The following is a 21,759-nucleotide window of genomic DNA, read 5'->3' as shown; positions in this document are numbered from 1 at the left end:
CTCAACATCACTAAGCATCAGGGAAATGCAAATCAAAACCACAATGAGCTAGCACCTCACACCTGTTAGAATGGCTGTTATCAAACAGACAAGAAAACACAAGTGTTGGTGAGGACTTGGAGAAAAGGGAACACCGATGCTGGTGAGAATGTAAATTGATGCAGCCACAACGGCAAATGGTGTAGAGGGTTCTCAAAACATTAAAAATAGAACTACTTTATGATTCAGCAATTTTACCTCCAGGTATATTAAGGAAATGAAATCACTATCGTGAAAACGTGTCTGCACCCCTATCTTTACTGCAGCATTATCCACAATAGCCAAGATGTGGAAGCAGCCTAAGCGTCTATTGATGGATTAATGGATAAAGAACATGTGTTGTACAAATATGCAGTGGAATATTATTCAGGCATAAAAAGAAGGAAAGTCTGCCATTGAGACAACATGGATGATATTTGAGGGCATTATGATAAGTGGAATAAGTCAGAAGAGAAAGACGTATACTTGTGAAATCTCACTTACATATGGAATCTGAGAAACCCTAACTCAGAGATACAGAGAGTAGATTGGTGGTTATCAGGAGATGGGAAGATGTTGGCCAAAGAGTTCAAACTTTTAGTTATAAGACGAATAAGTTGTGCAGATCCAATGTACAGCATGACTATAGTTAACAATACTATATTGTGTATATATACCAGAGTGTTGTAACAGAGTAGTTCTTTGATGTTCTCACTATTAAAAAAAGCTAAGTATGTGAGGTGATGGATGTGTTAACTCACCTTATTGCGACAATCATTTCACAATATACATGTATCAAGTCATCACTTTGTACAGCTTAAACTTACACAATGTTATGTCTCAGTAAAGCTGGAAAAAAATTAAAAAATAAAAAAGAAAGCTGATGGAACACATAAATATGCCCACAAGAAATGACAGATATGTTACATATAAAAATTAAAGAAAATGTAAGAATGTGGATGTTACAACTCTAAGTGATATAGAAGAATTGAACAAAGGTCATTCTATTGTTCACCAGACTGGCTATGTGGTAGGAACCAAACTTCACGAATGAAGTTGATTTAGAAGATTTTGCTCCATTCCAAGCACTTACTGTATGCCAGGACATATCATTAATAGCTGAGGGTTAAAAGACGAAAAAAGTCATCATCCGTGACCACAGGGTTCTTTGAGGGAAAGACACCCAGTAAGATACTTTTTAGTATATGGTAAATCCTAAGAACATCTGGCCAGAAGGAGAGAGGGACGAGGTGATTTTTAAAAGATAAGAGTTATCTGGTTAAAGAAATGAGGAATGTGGGCCTGGGTAGTCAGAGCATTATCAGGAAAGGCATGGAGGTGTGAAATGGAAGGTGTGTCCATAAGAACACCACAGTTTGTTTAAAGTATGAAGTAGAGAATGATGGACTCAAAAATACTGACTAATCATTGAACTTGGAAGAAGAGGAGGGACACAGCATTTTATTACATTGCTGGATTTTATGCATTATTTAAGACTTTTATATTAATATTCATTAATATAGAGATATTCTGTATTTTCCTTTTCTCATATTGCTCTTTAGTTTTTTTTGTTTTAATCAAATTATACTAGACTCCTAATATAATTTATTTGGATAGTTCTCTCTTTTTTTCAATTAGAAGAGTTTGTAAGATTGGAATTATCCATCCTTGAATTTTGGTAGATTTACCTGTAACACCATCAAGGCCTCATGCTTGCTATCTGGGAAGATTTTCTATTTCTAATTCAGTTTCTTTGGTACTTCTGAGTCTCTCCAAGTTTCTGTTTCTTGTTGATTGATTTTATTTGTCCCTTTTATCTATGCTTCCAAATGTATTGACATAAAGTTCATTATATCTGATTTCCTTGTAAATCCCTCTTGTAGCTCTAATTGTGTTCCCTTTGTGTTCATTTCAAATGTTTACTTTTGCCTTGCTTCTGTTTTCTTGGTCAATCTTGCCAGAGGTTTGTCAATTTTATTTATCTTTTCAAAGAACCAGTTTGGCTTTGCTGATATTCGCGCTATAAGTTGCATCACATTTCCCAGGGTTTTGCTTTTCCTTTTACTCTTTTCTTCCTTCTGCTTCTGTGTGTTTTTTCTGTTCTTTTTATATCATTTAGGATTGCATGCTTAGATGATCTATTTTCAGCCTTTCTTATTTTCTACTCTCTGGACATTGTTTCAATTTTACATTTATTTATGCTGTTATTTGATTAATGACTTTCTCCCATTATAGACTATATGCTCCTTTAATTTGGGGGACCATTTCCATTTTTTGCTGTAATTTCATATCCAACATTTAGCACAGTGCCTGAGTCTTAATAGTGGCTCAATAAATATATGCTGAATGGATGAATCTTTAGTGTGATGTATAAACTGCAACACCCTACACACATTAAATTATTGATAGATTTATCTGAGCTGAAGATAGTATAGTAGCTTGGAGCATATTAGAATATCAATGCAACTGTCTGAGAAAAGTTATAGAACCAATATTTTTGAGAGCTATTTTTATTTACAACCTAAGGGAATAAAAATGTCTTCAGGCAAACACTTTCTGAACTGCTGAGTGTTACAAAAACAGAAGAGTCAGTAATCAAAAGTGTTTATGACGCAACCTGGAGACTATCATCTGCTTTCTGTTTCAGTGAATTCTATGTCCAGGGATCCTTGCTCAGATCAGGATGCAATTTTCAATTTTTACCACAGTAACTAACAAGAAATTATCCTTAATTTCTGTTAAAATGTCGTAAATATTTGGAGTCAATAAAGCAAGAAAAAAATAAGAAATAAAAAAGCTCGTGGAACATGTAAAGATGTCCATGAGAAATGACAGATATTTTACATATAAAAATTAAAGAAGGGCTGGACCGGTGGTGCAGTGGTTAAGTTCCGCTTCGGCCGCCTGGAGATCGCTGGTTCGGATCCTGGGTGTGGACCTACGCACTGCTTGGCAAACCGTGCTGTGGTAGGAGTCCCACATATAAAGAAGAGGAAGATGGGCACCGATGTTAGCTCAGGGCCACTCTCCCTCAGCAAAGGAAGGAGGATTAGCAGCAGATGTTAGCTCAGGGCTGATCTTCCTCAAAAATAAATAAATAAATAAATAAATAAATAAATAAATGAAATAACTTTAAAAAATTAAAGAAAATGTAAGAATGTGGATATTGTAACCATAGGTGATACTGAAGTACCAAATGGAGGTCATTCTATTTGTTCATCAGACTGGATACGTGGTAGAAACCAAACTTCAAATGCCAGCTGTGTTCCTAACTACCTGTGTGACGGCAGGCAAGTGACTTTAGCCCTCTGAGGTTCAGTTCTCTGATCTGTAAAATAGGCATAATAGTAATTCTCTCCCTCACTCTATTGTGAGGATTAAATGAGATAACGGATGGAAAGTGCTTAGCATGGTGTCTGGCACATGGCGGGTACTCAGTACATGCTATTTGTTACTGTACCTGTGTGAGTTCTTCATGGAAGAGACTATCTTATGTATCTTATATCTAATTGTAACCCCAATGCCTAGCCCAAGCATGATTGCAGCACCAAACTAAGATCCTCATGTTGACCACAGTAGATGATAAAAAAGAGAGAGGCCATTGAAGAAAGGAATTCAGGCTTTGTAATTATTCAGCCATGTGCTTCAAATTCGGGTTAAAAATACATGATGGAGAAAGAACCTTTCTAAATATCTCCTACACATGGAGGTGGATTTAACCATTTAAACTGAGGCATTGGCAAAAATATCCTAGGGAGATAAAGATAACATGTGCAACAAAATGGTGATATTTACTATCGCTTTGTTAAAAGTAGACACTTTCATTGGGAAAATGTCATCTAAAAGCACTTTCGTATGTGCAACTCTGTGAGGCCTTTTTATAATTCCTGTGGGAAAACTGAACTGAAATCATGCTATTACGAGTTTACTCACAGCAGATAATGCAGAGCACCACTTGACCTCCGGAGTGACACGTGCGTGGAATGATTAGCTGTTTTAGAGGAAGACTCTCTCATGCCTGGGTCATGTGGAACTGTTATATCAGAAGGTCAGGGGCAATGCTATTTCTATTGGAAAATTTTCCTTTTTGAAAAAAAGAAATATATTTTTAGAATGACTTTCAGTATTGACATAAAACATAAATACAAAAATCTGTCTTTATTATAACTAGTAAAACCACTTTTTTGCACCACTTATTGTTGTAATTTGGTCTGAATAATGCCAGCTATATTGCCACTCTGCTGAAGTCCTCTTTTTTGAGCCTACAATGAACCTGTAATACTTATGGAAAGAGTTACCATAGCAACCTACATTGATGTCACAAGCTCAGGCTTCTGACTTCATTGCATAATGCAGTAGCAACTGGATTTGCAGCAGAAACACCCTGCTAAAGAACAAGTGTCTTGGTTCACAGCAAAGAGGACAAAGAAAAACAGCAAGTTCTAGGGGGTTGAATGCTGGATTGTGAGTCAGATTGTCTGAGTTCTTATTTTAACCCTGCTTCTCACTTGTTGCCTTGTTTTCAGCAATTGTGTTTACATGTGTGCACTGAGGTTTGAAGCAAGAAATCTCCTATCTATGGTATAGACATAGAAGAGGAAACTCAATATTTAATGTCTTAGCATTTGGTGGACATCTTAACAAAGCTAAAGCACCCTAAAAATAACTTGGAAAGAAAGGAATTACTAATGTCTAGTAGTAGGTATCTAGCTAGCTCACAAAGATAAAGAGGACACTTTGAAATAAAAAAGAATCTAGCTAGTGTTTTTTTTTTATTTTTTGAAATAGCAATGGGTAAAGGACAAGATTGATGCTCTAATTTTAATTTTAGTAAGAATGTAGACAACTCATATAAATATGTCATGTTATATAGCTATATCTAGTTAAAGATGGTTTTGTATGTTCAGAGCAGAGAAGTGAAAGATTAATCTGTATCTATTAATGGGCATGATGCTTCTCATGTTTATACTGTGTACATCAAATCATGAATGTTTCTTAATTTTTCCATGCAAATGTTCATTCTCATTAGAAAGCAACTGAATATGTGAAATGGCTTTGCTAATTTAAAACGAAATTTTAAAAAAATCCTAATGATATCCTCTTTTAGAATGGCCTAATCTTTGCATTGGAACCTATTACCTGTTCACTATGTCAAATGGTCTAGGTTTTTCATTATACATTAAATTTCAAAATTGAGATAGAAATATTTTGGAATTTGAAAAGGCATTTAAACTAATAAACTTTCTCACCAGAAACTAAGGGGAAAATATGATATAGCTTTTTACTTTATCTAAGATAACAAGCTAGAACATTTTGATAGAACTATGGTTCTTTCCACCCCCTCTATCCATATGCTTCCAAATCATTCCAAAATATCAGCAAAAATTTAACAAGCTAAAAAACTTCATTAACTAAATTCCATGTTCAAAAACCCACAGAAAGGCACAAATAATTTGTCAAGTCTTAGGAAAGTTTTAAGTTACCATTGAAAAATGTAGAGCAAGGTGGAAGTTGTGGCTATGTTTTTGATAAGCGCTTAATTGCATTTGAGCTCCACCTCATATTGCAGCACAATCCATTTGTAGGAGTCGCAAAATCTTGCAAAATCATTCAAAAACAAGGATTTAGTATACAGTATTTTATAGAATATATAAGAATGAAAATTAGTTCTTTCATTGTAGGCATTATGTCTATCAAATAGCTAATGTGGTATTTCTTTTATATGGGGAGAAAAACTTTTTGTGTGTGTGAATTTCATTCAACAGATTAACTTTATTGAAATGAAAAGGTTCTGAACATACATAGTAAAGTTTTGTGAAAGAAAGGGCAAGTTAGTCTCCACTTTTTTCTTTTTTCATCTTAAGCAAAGAGAACAACCAGTCGTGGTTGGTGTCCTTCTGAACTCTACTTTGTTCCTTGCCCTAAATTCCACCATTTCCTAAGTATAAGCCCTCTAAAAATCACATCATGGAATCATAGGTATAGAAAAAATTTCAGGTTTTTTTTTTTTTAATCCAACTAAAATCTGGTAGATTTAAATAACTTTCCTAAAGTGAACTGGTGGGAGGAGGCACACCGCAATCAAGTATTGTTCTACCTCATCAGATGGCCCTAATCCTGCTTTGTGGCTTTAATCCAGTCACCTCCCTTGTATATAGTCTGATGTATCGTCCTTTTTTCTCTTTCTTTAATTGGGGTATAATTGACATATAACATTATGTTAGTTTCAGGTGTACAACATAATGATTCGATATTTGTATATATTACAAAATGATCACCACAATAAGTCTAACAGCTGAGTCCTTTTTTTCTTAGTGTTTTGTGTTGTTTTTTTTTTCCCTTGGCAAATATCACTGGCGATTAGCTGGTCTGGTCTGGAGAGTCAAAGATAGTTTGACTTACAGGCCTTGACAAGGAAAACTGGAGGGCTGAGCTCAGCTGGGGCTCTCCCTCTATCCATGAGCACAGGGCCTTTCCACATGGCCTCTCCAACAGAGTATTAAGACTTCTTACATTCTAGCTTGGGGCTCTCAGAATGTTGCAAGAGACAAGAAGTAGAAATTGCAAGTCCTCTTAAAGTCTAGACCTGCAACTGGCAAAGCATCACTTCTGTCATATTCTTGATCAGAGCAGTCAGAGCAAAGATTCAAGGGGAGGGGAAATAGAGATGAGTCCTATCAATGAGATGAGTGTCAAAGAATTGGGGCTACCTTTTTCCCATCACATTGATCCTGTGTTATATTTTAGTTTTCGATTTCAGTAATATATTATTTCATCCTTCTGTTTTCTTTATATATATTCTATCATTACCTACCCCTCAAATTCTTAAGTTGGATATTTAAATCATTAATTTTCACCATTTCTTTGCCTGATAACATCAAAGTGTAAAATTTTCCTAAATTATTGCCTTTCAAAGTTTAGCTATGTTGGTGTTTTACTCTTTGTTCAGTTGCAAGTATTTATAATATTCCATTATTATTTCTTCTATGACCTGTGAGTTATTTGGAAGTGTGGTTTTAAAATTTCAATCATATGGGGTCTTAATAACGTATCTACTCGGGATTTAAAAGACGTATCCATCAAATACAATGTATGATCCTTATTTGGATTCTGACTTGAAGAAACTTAAGAAAACATGAGATAATTGGGGAAATTTGAACATCGACTGGATATTTGAGGAACTTTTATTTATTTTTAAAGATATATAATGGTATTATGGTTGTGTTAAAAAAAGAGTCCTTTTATAGAGTTACAGAGAAATATTTATGGGTGAATTTGCTTGAGAAAAATTTAGATGGGAGTGGGTGTATAGATAAGAAATGATTGGCTCTGAGTTGAAAAACTGTTGAAGCTAGCTGAAGGGCACATGAGCATTCTATGTCTATTTTATTTACTCTTGTATGTGTTAGAAATTTTTCGTAAGAAGATGTTAAAAATTTCTCTCTTTAAATAATGGTTTCTGATTTAATTGCATTGTGGCCAGAGAATGTAGGATAAATACAGTCATGCACTGCATAACGTTTCGGTCAATGACAGACCGCACATGTGATGGTAGTCCCAAAAGATTGGTACCATATAGCCTAGGTGTGTGGTAGGCTACACCATCGAGGTTTGTGTAAGTACATTCTATGTTGTTCACCAAATGACAAAATTGCCTACCAATGCATTTCTCAGAACATATCCCCGTCCTTAAGTGATGCATGGCTGTATATATAAAATGAGTTTTGCTTTATAGATTAATATATTCAATTTTGATAGATGTACCATGTGTGCTTGAGAAGAATATGGAACATCTCTTTCTTTTTCTCACTCCCTCTCTCTCTCTATTTTATATAGAGATACATGAATATCCATTAAAACAAATTTGATAGTTAAAAATATCCATATTTTAACACATTTCTTTCTTCTTGAACTATCATTAATTGAGAAAGATGCGTTTTATTCTCATATTATTAGGGGGATTTGTCAGTTTCTTTCTGTACTATGATTGTTTTGCATTATGTCTTTCAAGATAGGTTCATATTATATATCTAATTGTTAAATCTTATTGGTGATTTGAAACTCTAACCTTAAGATAGTATCACTTCCTCCTAATAATTTTTACCTTAAAGATCTTTCATAATATTAACAGCTCCTCCATTTCTCTTTGGGCTATTTGACAGATATATCTTTCAATAATTTTCTGTCTTTATATTTTACAGTGTCTTTTATATAAAGCATGTAGTTGAAGTTTTCTGTTTGTCTAGCTTTAAAATTTCTGTTTTTTAAGTGGCAAGTTTGATCCGTATATATAAATATCGTGATCAATGACATTTAATTCTTGATATTTTATTGGGTGTCCATTAACTTAAAATGCCTAAATTTAATCAACCATTTACACCCTCCCCCTTCTGAAAATACAAGAGTAACAGAACAATATGCTTCTGATCACCCCTTCTGACTTCCATGCTATTACTCTTTAAGATCTATCATTTTATTTAATTTCCCAAATTAGACATTTTAACTATTACTTTATAAGTCAAAGTTTATTTAGATTTACCTACATGTTTATCAATTTCTGCTCACTTTTCTTCTTAGACTTTCCTTCTGGAGTAATTTTTTTTCTTCCAGAAGTATATCTTTTAGAAATTTCTTGTGAAAGTATATTGTTTCTCTCTTAGATTTTGTTTATCTTAAAATGCTTGCAATGTATCTAATTCACTCTCAATCTTGAAGAAATTTTGCTAGGCATAAAATAATGGGTTGATGGTTATTTTCTTGAAATAATTTCTTGAGGAAATTACTTTTATATTTCTTGAAGAAATTATTCTACTGCTCCTGGCTTCCATTGCTGCTATTGAGAAGTCCACTTTTAGACTAATTATCATTACTTTGCAAATGATTTCTATCTGATTACTTTTTTGTTCTTTTACTACAATATATGTAGGTATGGATATATTTCATGTATCTTTCCAAAAGTCTGTCATCAGTTCTGGGAAATTTCTAAACATTTTGTCTTTGAATGTTTCCTTTCCTCCATTCTTTGTATTATTACTTTATGAGATCTTATTCTATTCTTTGTGTCTATTTATCTCTTTTTCATGTATTGCATTGCTTTTCCTCTATCTGCTTCACTCTGTGTAATTTCTTTAGGGCAATCTTCCAATTTCCTAATTCTCACTTCAGCTCTATCTAAGCTGTTTACTCATTGAGAAACTTTCTACTTTCAATGATTGTTTTCATTCTGAAAACTTTATTTTTAAAAGTTGCCCAATCTTTTTTAAAAAAGTAATTTCTTCTTAAATGCTTGCTTTTTTAAATTTATCATTTACTTCTTTCAATATTTTATTTAGAGTTATTTTGTATTTTATATCTGATAATTCTACAACTTGAGGTTATTGGGGATCTAAATAGGTTGCTTTTTTTCCCTGCTGATTCATACTCATGGTGGACTTCTTCTTGTGCATTTAGTCAATTTTTATGATGATTTCATAATCTATGGGAATCCTTGGAGTTGTGATTGAAAACACTTTTCTCTAGAGAGGATTGAGTTTGGTTGTCCTGGGTTCCGTTGTTGCTACTAACCTAGGTCCATTTTGCTCACCATCAAGGGCCTCTTCTTAACGTTGGAGTTTCAGATTCTATTCACCTAACCTTGAGGCACAGCCAAGGCTGAGTACCTCAGTACCAACCTTGCCATCAAAGTAAGCCCAAGTTTTGCCTTTTTTGTTTATTCCTCATCTCTCCAGTTTCAATGTTCTCTGGTAGTGCATCGCTGAAGTGTTTCTTTACTTTATTGTGGATTCAGAAAAATATTTTCATGATTGTGAGCTGTAGTTTATCCAATAACTAGATAATTTCAGCCTTAGTATCTTGACATCCAAACTATCTGGACATGCTAAATTCTCCAACCTTCTGTTGGTTGATTTGAATTGTGGTCCATGTTTTTAAAAAATCTGATCTGTCATGTACTACATATTGTAGAAATTATCAAATTTTTCATCTTTTAAGGGAAACCTTAAATATTTTTTCTAAGATAAATACATATTTTACCTTTAAATTTTTTTCTTTAGTCATTTCAATGGTTTTTTGAATACAGGACTGTTGAACACATGGGATAAAGTTAGTGTTCTTCAAACTGGAAATCCATAAATTGTTTTAAGAACAAGGCTTGAAGGTGAAATTCTAGTGAAAAATAGCATAAAAGATGAAGCTGAATTTAATATTGATGGATTGATGAAGACAGGAAAGACTTAATGTTACATTTAGCAAAAAAAGTAGAAGTTATCAAACTTTCCCCATAGAAGAGAAAATGATATAGTGAAGTCTATTGGAGAAGGATGGCAATTAGGAATAATATGAATTGAGTTAGGAAGAGACTGAGATCAGGGAAGCCAGATTAAAAGCCCTTTTTCAGTTAATAAAATATGATGGCTAAGGGCTGAATTAAGATAATGGTTAGAGACTAGAAAAGAAAGGCATTGGCTGAGAGACTTAATAAGTTTGGTAGCATCCACAGAGGAGATGAAGGAGAGAGAAGGAAGCAATATGCCAGTAATAATAAGACTGATTATGTTACTACTATTGGCAACCCAAAGATGTAATCCTAAAGGTTTAATATTATTTTGATGCCGTTGAGAATAAACACAAATTGCAAAGCATCTTTATAGTATTCTTGAAAGAGTATCATTTGGGATAAGAAAGCTTGGGTTTTCATGCTAACTCTGCTACTTATTAACTGTGTGACCTACAGAAATTCACTCAACCTTCTTTGGAACTCAGTTTCCTCATATGTAACATGCAGGTGATAATGTGAACCTTCTGGAGTTATTTTTAAGGTTAAAAATATATGAAAAGTTTGTAACATAGTGGATAGGGAAGGTCAGTGGATTGTTTGACTGGGAGTCTTGGCTGGGTCAGAGTTGAGGCTTAGATATGCTAGTCCGTGGAATTAGGCGAATGCCCAACATCCAGCCACATCGCCTGATTTGCATGGTGTCCATTAGTCCATTGGGAAAGAACTTGAGTCTTCCACAATTAGGTCTATACATGCACAGGCATGTATGGACTTGTGAGGGAAGCAGGGCAAGAAAAAAGTAGACTAGTCAAGTGGTAATGCACAACGGCCATGAACTGAGAATAGAATCACAGGCAAGGGAAAGAACCATGTGTGAAACAACTCTCCATTTGCAAACTCCTAGAGAATCATGAGAAAGGGGAAAAAGACTTAAAGTCTTCTACTTACCAAGTATGGGCTACAGAAGGAGAAATTGTTAAAATGGTATGAATGAGATCATGGGATGCAAGAGAAAAAGTTGTAATTCTATTTCTGTGGAAGGTCCGATTGAAGCTAGATGCGATATTTTCCAGCTGTGCTTGTTAGATCAGGAACATGAATGAGGGAAACAGTGTGGTCTGTTAATGTTGGAACTGGAATACTTATGCACGTATGTGTATTAAACATGGAAATAGAAGGGTTTATTATAATTAACAACAGGCAGCTGGCTGGGTAGAGAAGCATGTAGCAAAGAAGGTCGGAAAGGGAATGAGGACTGTGACAGAGGAGGGCTGATGAGAGAGAAGAGCATGCCCAGAAGGGAGAGGTAGAGATAGAGGTGACAGAGGTGATAGACAATAGGAAGCGTAATGGCCAAGGAGAGGCATTTCAGAGCTTCTGAAGGGGAAGCAGTTAAGAGAGATGGTGAGGTTTAAGGTGTGGTTTATTATTAACTAAATGGAGTGGAGTAGAAGATTCTAGTGTTGACGTGGTTGAGGAAGTGCTAGAGGATTCTTGTCTATGATCGTAGAGGAAAGATTGAGTGCAGAGGAGTTAAAATCAAGAAGTTAAGTGGGAGAAAAGCGTCATTTTTCATTTAGCAAAAAATTTATTAAGCTCCTCCTATGTGGTAGGCACTATACCGAGTGCTTAGTTATATTGACAAATGAATGAACACAGTTTCTCCTCCCTCCCAGACTGAATTGAGCCATTAGAGCATGGTGGCTGCCCTGCCACCTTCTCTCTTTATATCATAATCTACTGCTAATCAGCTTCATCTCCTACTTTTCTATTTCCCCATCTCCCCAGAGAGGAATTCAATTTCTTCTGCTTATCTCTTCAAACCAGGTCCAGAGTCTTGCTTATTGGCTCAGTCGGTGCATCTGCAGCCTTTGTGTTAGATGTCCATCTCTGTTCAATCCTCCCCTGAAAAGTAGGGAGGGTTATTTGCTCTGGACATGGCCATGTCCGCTCTGCAGGGCCTGTGATGTGGGCAAGTGTTTTAGCTGACAACCCCAGAAAGCAGGGTCTGTTGTAAGAATTTGTGCTACTTTTTGTGTTAAGGGAGGCAGGAGAGAGTCTAAAAAGAACTGAGTTAGGCGAAGGAGGGAGAGCTCATTGAAAGGTGTGATGCTGAACTAGTTAGCACTACATTATACCGCTTCATGCTGTAGGACTGTCCCATGAAAAGCCACATCAGCTGCTCTCAGGACCATGGATAGTTGAGGAGAGAGAGGAAGTATCTATTTTTCTTGTCTGCCACTGGTTAAAGGTTAGCTCTACTGGCATTTAACTCCCCTGAAATTCCAGACTGCATTGGTGGGCACCAAGCAAGACCACTCACCCCTCAGTGTGAATGAGAAGTCCTGGGCTGCTGAGAGATGCGTGGTATGGCCTTAAAGCAAGGCATTGTCAAGTTCTGCCTGAAGGAAATCATTCCAAACCCACACAGGACTGGTCACTGCAGTAGCCATTGAAACAAAAGACACATGAGGCTGAGAGATGGTGAACTGGTGATAGGAAGCGTTGGGTACAGAAGGCGATGATGGGCAAACTAGTCAAGGGCATGAGGGACTGGCCAGAGGTGGAGGAAGCAAGGGGATCTCATCAGTCCCAAAGCTTCAAACAGAATAATTCAAAGGAAGCCCAACAGATACTTTTTGAACCTCTACTATCTGCAGGGAACTGAACTTATATCCCCATTGGGGATATAAAGCTAAGCGAGAAGCTTTACCAACAAATGGGGGAAATAGATGAGTATAAATTTGTGATACAAGATATCACATGTTAATGTCATCACCTACACACAAACACGTGCAACAGAAACATGGAGGAGATGGTGAGCTGTGCGGGAGGAGCAGGAGGTTCTTTGTGGAAAATTAAATGTGGCTTTCACGATTAAAGTTAAAAGTTTAATAATAATGTCAGGGCTATTTCTTTATAAAATATCTGCAACAAGCCTTCAGAACAACTTTATGTCTGCATCTTTATTTTATCAAAATGACCTTTTTATATTTTAGATAGTTCATATTTAAAATAGAAATTAAAAATTTAAAATTTAAAAACAACTTATTTTTCCTTTTTTGGAAAATGAATAGTATTTTTTTTCATGTTACAGCACAATGCATCTGGGTTGATTTTAGACATGATATGCCAGATTTCTTTATAAACTTTCTTAGAATGGAGTTAATATTAAAAGTTGTGTGTGACCTGTACATGTTTATTGTCATTGATTTAAAGATTTTCTTCCTCCCTCCATGTAAAGAGTAAAGGAGAGAATAGGTGAAGAGTCGAATGGAAAGAATGAGGGTAGCAGGAAAATAAAATATAGATCTTGAGAGAGATTAGAAAGATCAGGTGTTAATGTTGGTGGATCAAAATCTGATGCCACGGTCAAGGAATGCTTTCCTGGTCTGAATTCCTTTTCTGGAAGAAATAAAACAAGGTTGAAAAGATGCTGTAAATGGGACCGACAGGACCCAGACTCTGAGAGACAGAAAGCTTGATGAACAAAGACAGGGCTAGATATGACTCCTGGGCTAGACTAAACGTCACAGTGACTTGATTGTGCCCCCGACCAAAGCTTTGTCTTAATTTCTTAAAATGTGAATGTGTCTCTGAGTGGTAGAGACCTGGCTGGTGGGGCTCACCATTGACTGCAGCCTCATTTTAGTAACACAAAAGCAAAATGTGGCGTAGTGCCCTGTTTGCATTTAATTAAAATATATTTAACACATGTAAATACAATCATATTGCTTTGCAAAATAAAATATATACTAAAAAATTAATAAATAGTGCAGGCTATTCCACCAGTTATTCCACTCAAAGTGTCCATGGAGAGGGAAATCTTCCCTCTCCTCAAATGGTCTCACTTCATTTACTTTTTTCAAATTACGAGCATCTTGCTAATTGGAATATGAATCTAGTATCAGAATATGTATATGTGATTTTTTTTTGAGATAATATAGATCTCAAACTCAAGCCAGCTTGTTCACCCAGACTCAGCTAAGGAAGAAGCAACTTGTCCCAATAATGGAGGGAAAATGGCCTACGCTGGACTTGCTGAGAGCCTGTACCCATGTGATTCCTTCCTGAGGGATTTTCAAGGGTAAATTTGACCGGATGAGATTTGCACTTTTACTTCTGACTTTAGAACCAAGAGATAACTTGTATAGAGTTTTCAGATATAGGAAGGTCTACGCCCAAAAGAGTAAATGTTGGAATGGCTTAAGAAGAAAGGGATGTGGCAATATTGAGTCAACGTTCCCATGGATCGCCTTAGCCTTTCTTTTCCAGCAGCAGGAAAGGCGAGCAGATCTCCTAAGATGGAAAAGCACCATAGTTGTTTGAGGATCCAAAACTTTTAGGGGAGAAATTCCTTCTTTTCCCTTACTGTTAGCTTCTCATTTCTATGGCTTAGACATTGCTCAGACTTCATCTTTTGGTCCAGGTGAAGGCGTTTGAGTGTTAACCATGTTCTAGGCATTGAGTCAAGCGCTTTACATAGTTTACCTCGTTAAAAATTCGTAACAGTGTCAAGAATTATTCTTATCCCCAATTTACAGTTGAAGAAACCGAGGCTCTGAAGTCTAGGTGATTTACTCAACTCATAAGTGAAGGAGGTAGGATTGGGATGCAGTTAAGTCTAAGTGTAAAGCCTGTCCTCATTCCGGCCTACACACATCCTATCTCTTACGTTTCAGACCCTCTGTCTTATTAGGGTTTCTTAAGGTTGACTTAGGCGCCCTTTGAAGGACTAGGGGAGTTCATTTGCTTTCACCCTTATGTGGGGAGTCTTTCTGAGAGCCCATGAATTATAGGGCTGAACCCCTTCCCATGGCATTGCCTAAAGTGGAATTAGGTGATGGTACCAGCAAGGAGCCTGTGCCCCCAATAGTGGCTCAGTTACACTTTCCTTGATATTTGTTTGGACTTCATCAAAATCTTTTGTCTTATAATTTTGGTAGCATTTAGGTAAAGCCTATATGTGAAAGTGAACGGTTTAGTTTTCCTGATGGAAAGTTTAATTTAGCACTCCAGTATGTTGCTTTTAGCTTGTTTGTAGATATAATCGTTTGCTTAATGAGGACGCAGCCTCCCTTCCAGAGTACAGACTTTAAAATGAATTTCCATAGATTTGCATAGATTCCCTGCGGACCACTATAAAGTGAGCAAAGGAAGAATTGCCCAGCTGTGCATGGATTTAATGGAATTATGAAGCTTTAGGGTGTGGGCTCTGAAAAAGATATCTGGGGGAAATAGTTACTCAAACTGTTGGAGAAATAAACCATTAAGTGAATTTGCTCTCACTCCGAAAGAAGATGTTTTTAGAAGCCAGCATCAGCCAAAGTTTTAAACAACTCATCTTAGGGAAAGCTAGTGAAAATGCTGTGCATTTCAGAAATCACCTGTTATTTCTGAGAAGGGATGTTAATATTTTATGATAGCATTTTTTTGAGTAGAGGCTTTTATTTTAAAATAGTTTTGCTTAAAATGGAAAGAATTGGCAAGTGCCCTGTATCTCACACTGTCAACTCAAAACCAACAGCATCCTCAGATACACTTACCTTTAAATTTAACAGGGGTTTCCAACTTCCTCTGGGCCAGGTCTATGTTCTTCACACCTCAATCCCTTGTCGGTGATGTGGAAAGAGCTAAGAAGACATGAGCTTCTGGGGCTCAGGGATTTTACTATCTTTAATCGCCTGTGAATCTTTCTTTAGATGGCGGTGTCCCAAGTACTCGGTTTTGTACTCTGTGGCTGGTTCTGTAGGTTGGTTAGAATAACATAATTGCAAGGGAAAGACCTCACGATTCCCTTGGCTTTGGAACGTAGCGATGTGAATTATGTCCTTTTGAATTATGCTGAGATGATACCTCAGCATTGCCCAGCTGTCTATAAATGCGTATCTTTGGTTCAAAGAGGCTTATTCAAGAATATGAAGGGATCGATATTAATTTATATTCTGTGTTGGAGAAACAACCACTAATGGTGAGTCAATAGGTCTGTCTCTGTCCATGAATATATAAATCAGTCAATAAGTATTTAGTAATATATAGAACACACTCTAAGGGGGATGCAGAAAAGGAAGAAATGTTTGTCCATGGCATTGAGGTTTTAGCATCTATACCAAAGAAACAATAATAATAGCTAACGATTTTTGCACTCATTGTGTGCAGATTTTCCTTTTGTCATTTACTGTAGACTTCACAACAACCCTATGCCTTAGGCACTCTGATTATCCCATTTTACAGATGAGAAAATGAAGTCACCGAAAGACTAAATTTCTTGCCCCACAGCAAGTGTGGGGGATAGCCAGGGCACCAATTGTGGCACTTTGACTCCAGACGTTATGCTCTTTTTTTGAATTCTTATTGTGGTAAAATGTGTATATCATAAAGCTTACATTTTAACCAGTTTTTAAATGTACAGTTGGTTGGCATTAAGCCCATTCACGTTGTTGTGCAGCTATCATTATGATCCGTCTCCAGCACTTTTTTCATGTTCCCAAACTGAAACTCTATGCCCGTTAAACAATGTCTCTATATTTCCTTCCCCCCAGCCCCTGGCAATCACCATTTTCTTTTCTGTCTCTATGAATTTGGCTATTCTAGGTACCACAAATAAGTGGAATCATATGGTATTCATCCTTTTGTGTCTGGCTTATTTCACTTAACAAAATATCTTCAGGTTTCATCTGTGTTGTATCATGTATGAGAATTTCCTTCCTTTTTAAGGCTGAATGATATTCCATTGTATGTATATACCACATTTCATTTACCCATTCATCCATCAATGGGTCCTTGGATTGCTTCTACCTTTTGGTTATTGTGAATAGTGCTGCTATGAACATGGGTGTTCAAATATCTGTTTGAGTTCCTGCTTTCAGTTCTTTTGGGTATACACCAGAAATTGCTATAACCTATGGTAATTCTATATTTAATTTTTTGAGGAACCACTGTACTGTTTTCCATTGTGGCTGCACAATTTTACATTTCCACCAGCAATGTGCAAGGCTGCAATTTCTCCAAATCCTTGCCATTTTTCTCTACTAGCCATCTTAATTGTATCTCATTGTGGTTTCGATTTGCATTATCCTAATGATAAATGATGCTGAAAATCTCTTCATGTGCTTATTGGCCACTTGCAACCCTCTTTGGAGAAATGTCTATTCAAGTCCTCTGTCCATATATAAATAGGGTTGTTTTATTGTTATTGAGTTGTAGAAGTTCTTTATATATTATGGATATTAATCTCTCATCAGCTAATGGTTTGCAAATATTTTCTCCCATTCTGTGGGTTGTCTTTCACTACGTTAATAGTGTCCTTTGATGCACAAAAGTTTTTAATTTTAATGAAGTGCAATTTATGTATTTTGTCTTTGTTGTCTGTGATAAGACCCTATGTTCTTAATGACTACACTGAAGCATTTAACCAAGATTGCAGCATGCTAAATTATTTGGTACCGTCCATACCTCCTGATGATGAAACAAAGATGCAGGTCTGTGTTGTTGGGGGAATTTGTGAAAGAAGCCGTGATACCTAGCACGTTGTAGATGTGTGTAGTGCGTATTCCTTGATGAGTCTGTTTTTGCATAAAATTTTATTGAAAAGAATAATGCTGAGTCAACTGTGTGGCATCTCCCTGACTTTTCCCATGTATTTCCTGGGCATTCCTTAGGGGAGGGGAGAGATGGGGAAAGGGGATGGGTGCCTGCTGGGAATGGAAATAGATCTGCCAATCTCATAGCTGTGGATACCCTACCCTGCCAGGACGATGTCTGGTAGAAGTTTTATTCAGCCTAATTTAAAGAGCTGGAATAGCATGTCTCTGCAGTCTCATTCACTACCTGCCACTGCAAGCTCCTTTCCCTTGGAGCTTAACTGAGAGAGAAAGTAAAAGAGGGAAAAAGAATCCTTTCTTTTGCCTTTTCATCTCTGCCCGAGGCGGTACTAAACTCTGTCTTCCTGGGGATTATGGGGTGGTGGGGATGGGCCGAGAACTGAGCCCACATTGTCCACCTTCATCTGAAGAAGGTATTGCACATCTGACTCCTGTTTCAGAGATTTTTGCTTCTGACCGCATACCCTCACATTTCTCTTTTAGTTTTTGGACTTAGGATACATGTGAGATAAAGTGTTTCCCCCATACTGTTCGTGAATTATTAATTCTATGCCTCAGTCTCAGAGGGTGGGCAGGCATGGATACTGTAACAACAACAATCAGTGCAGCAAATAATAAGGAAAGTCCTTCTCCTTCCGATCCAGGTAGATGAATGAGCCCCAGGTGATCACAGTGGAGGCACAGGCTTGCTCAGGCTCCTAACATTTTGTATGTTTCAAAGAATCTTAAAAAGGGTTTGCAAGCACAAGGACGATGGTTTGATAGCTGTCAGGAAGTTTGCAATAAGAAGAGCTCGTGTGTAAGCCCCCCCGGAAGAGGGCACAGCCACAGCGTTAGTGTAATACTTTCTTCCTCTTACAGTGCTTTGGGTAATAGGGCTGAGAGAGGATTGTAATGAAGATGGGAGAGCGTAAGGAGAGACTTCTGGACCCTCCTGACTGCGTTCCACATGACGGTCTTGCTCCCAATCAAGACACTCTGCAGTCTAGGGGTCATTCCTCCCTGGAAGGGTCCTGGTGTGCCTGGTCATCTCCAGACTCCAGACGATTTCATCACCTTCCAAGGGCTGCTTTAGCTTGACTTCAATCCTCTTACAGAAAAAACTAATGAGGTCTCTGCTACATATCAAAGGCCAAGAGAAAGAGTTATTTTGCAAGATAACGTTAATAATAGTAACTACTATTCATTGTGTTTATACTGTGTGCTAGGTGCTGACATATTTTGCTAAATTCTTGTAACAACCCCAAGATAGATTTTATTATTCCCTTTTGCTCTTGAGGAAATGGAGGCTGGGGAGGGGAAGTGAATTTGCTTGTGGTGACGCGATGTGTGGAAAGCAAAGCCCACAGTCTGAGCTGGTCTCATGGTCCACAGTCCATCCTCCACCTGATCTGTCTGGGCAGGGACGTCTTCCTGGTCTTCTCTTGATGGCCTATAACGCTTTCCTTCCAAACTCTCATTATAGATTCCCAGAAACACAGGGAAAAAAAAAGGGATGCTTTATCTGATATTTGTTCACTGAAATTAGCCACAATTATCACCTCTTGGAGGAGAGATTGTAGAATGACAACATTAGGCTGGGTACCATCCAAACATTGGATGATCATGTTCTCATGATAAATGAATCTAGTACACACTCTGTTTGGTGTAACTGTCATCTCATCCACTAGCACAGTTTACTAAGGAGATGTTAGATGCAGTTTTCACACTGCTGATGGAAACTGCTGGTGGAAAGAATTGCTACACAGGTGGAGATAATATCATTCAACTGCAATGAGGGGCAATTTGCAAGAGAGAATCGCTCCTGTTCATGCTGAGGCCAAAGGCAGAGTCTTGGCTTCTCATTTTGTGGCAGGAACTACTTCCTGGCATATTTTTTCTTTCTGCAGCTCAGTTGTTGGCTTATTGTACTTGTTTTTATCAGCATAATGATTTTTTTTGTAATGTCAGTTTCATGACATGATTATTCTCCTGCCAAATCCAGTAATCAAATGAATTAAAAATGAATTGATTTTTAGAGAGAATAGGTTTATTATGATGTATTCATTCCTGAATAGGCTAATTTGATACCAAAAAAACCTATTAGGGTTAGACAGCCCCTTTAGTAAATATAATTTACCCAATAATTTAGAGAATGTTATTTTCTTAAATATAGTACACATGTCCCAGTTTTAATCATTTTCAGAGGATGCTGACAAAACAGCAAGAAATGATTTGACTTTGCCTGGTGAAAACTATAGTACAGGTGCTTGGCAGCTTCTTTCCTGTCAGTTTTTCTTGAACAAACTACAATCAGGACGAATCTGTTCCACTTAGTAGCTGTCATCACAATCTATATTAGATATAAAAAGGGCAACCATATAAGTTTCTTAGAGGGTCGGTGGACACCAGGAGATGGGGCAGAGAGCATGTTCTCTTGCTGTAAGGTTTTTCTAAAGTTAGTGCTGGGTGGGGCGGGGGGAGGTGTATTATCATCACCATCATCATTGTAATAATAATAAATATATTGCATCCCAAGGTGGTAGGCATTATTCTGAGAAATTTACTTGTAATAATTCATTTAATCCTCATGGTAACCCTGGGAAGTAGAGACTGTTGTCATCTCCACCTTACAGGGGAGGATACTGAAGCACAGAGAGGTTAAGTAATTTGCCCATGATTACACAGCTAATAAGTGGGAGAACCAGAATACCTATCCAAATAGCCCAGCTCCAGAGTTTGTGCTCTTAACCACTATGCTACATGACAACACTTATTGAGGTCATACCAATGTGCCGTCTATTATGCTAGGCACTGAGACTGGAGAAAGAAGAATTCCTCAAGGGGTTTACAGTCTAGAGCAAGTGGATACAAGTCTGTCTGCTTTCCAGCTTTAGAGGTTGTGTTTAAAGTTTCTGAGGGCAGGGAAAAGATTTCGCCAAGTGTCAGTGATTTGTGCAGCCATTAACAAGAAGCACTGCTCTCCATGATGGAAGGGGCACAATGATGCCCTTCACTCGGAGTTAAAGCAAAGCATTGACAACAACAGCTGCACCAGTGACTGTCTATTGAGTGCTCCCATAACGTAGGCATTGTGCTAGACACTCATACGTAGACTCATGGAATGCTTGCCACCGGATGAGCTGGGTCTCATATGAATGGATCACCACCCCCAGCCCCACTCCTACCTTCTTGCTTTTGGGTCAGCCTTGTTGGACTTCTTCTCAAGCAGCATTTTGAATTGTGCCTTTCGTCACAGGGCAGTGAAGGATATTCCCTTGCTGGTTTTGTGGTTTCACCTGTAAGACCTCTCTTTTCACATATAAGCCAGAAATCACACCCCAAACTCGAGCTAGTCTATTTTCACGAATTTTATGGGGAGAAAAGTCAGCTAATTTCCACACTCCCCTGATCCTGTTATTTTTCTTATCACACTTCCCAGCATTTCCTAGTTTCAATTAGGACTGAAAACAATGTACTAAAATTGCGTGAGCGTCCCTTCTCAGGGTGCTCCCTCTCCGCAGAGGGGGACAGCCCTTCATCTCGCCAACGAAGAGGTCAAAAGGCTCATCAGGCTTCTTGCTGTTTATTAGATGGGCAGACTCTTAGAAACCGGGCAACCTTTGGAAACATCTAAAATTTGAAGTAAATATTTCAACTAAACTTCAAAAAAATTTCAAGTTTGCCTGTTGATGTCCTTTTTCAGTTTTAGCAGCTAGAACTGTGGAATGCTGAATTGGATGACACTGGGCTATAAATATCCATGATTCCTATTTGAATAGCTTAAAGATTTCATCACAAGACAGTTGGTTCAGTTAGACCCTATGTGAGATGAGAGTGAGAGCATCCTAAGTCAGAAGACTCCCACCTCTACAAAGATCC

General features: G+C 37.3%; 1 long non-coding RNA gene across 1 annotated transcript in view; it reads left to right on the top strand.

Moving 5' to 3' along the window:
• Nucleotides 1-4,360: 4,360 nt before the first annotated feature.
• LOC106837338 (uncharacterized) overlaps nucleotides 4,361-21,759 on the top strand; it is a 280,263-nt gene continuing 262,864 nt past the window's right edge. Inside the window, exon 1 of the long non-coding RNA XR_011502585.1 lies at nucleotides 4,361-4,482. This is a non-coding gene — a long non-coding RNA (uncharacterized lncRNA). The remainder of the gene's footprint in view (nucleotides 4,483-21,759) is intronic.

Source organism: Equus asinus, chromosome 1 (assembly GCF_041296235.1).
Source record: "Equus asinus isolate D_3611 breed Donkey chromosome 1, EquAss-T2T_v2, whole genome shotgun sequence".
In the NCBI taxonomy this organism is placed as follows: domain Eukaryota; kingdom Metazoa; phylum Chordata; class Mammalia; order Perissodactyla; family Equidae; genus Equus; species Equus asinus.
Note: the sequence above shows the minus strand (reverse complement) of the source record. Positions and strands in the feature narration are given on the sequence as shown.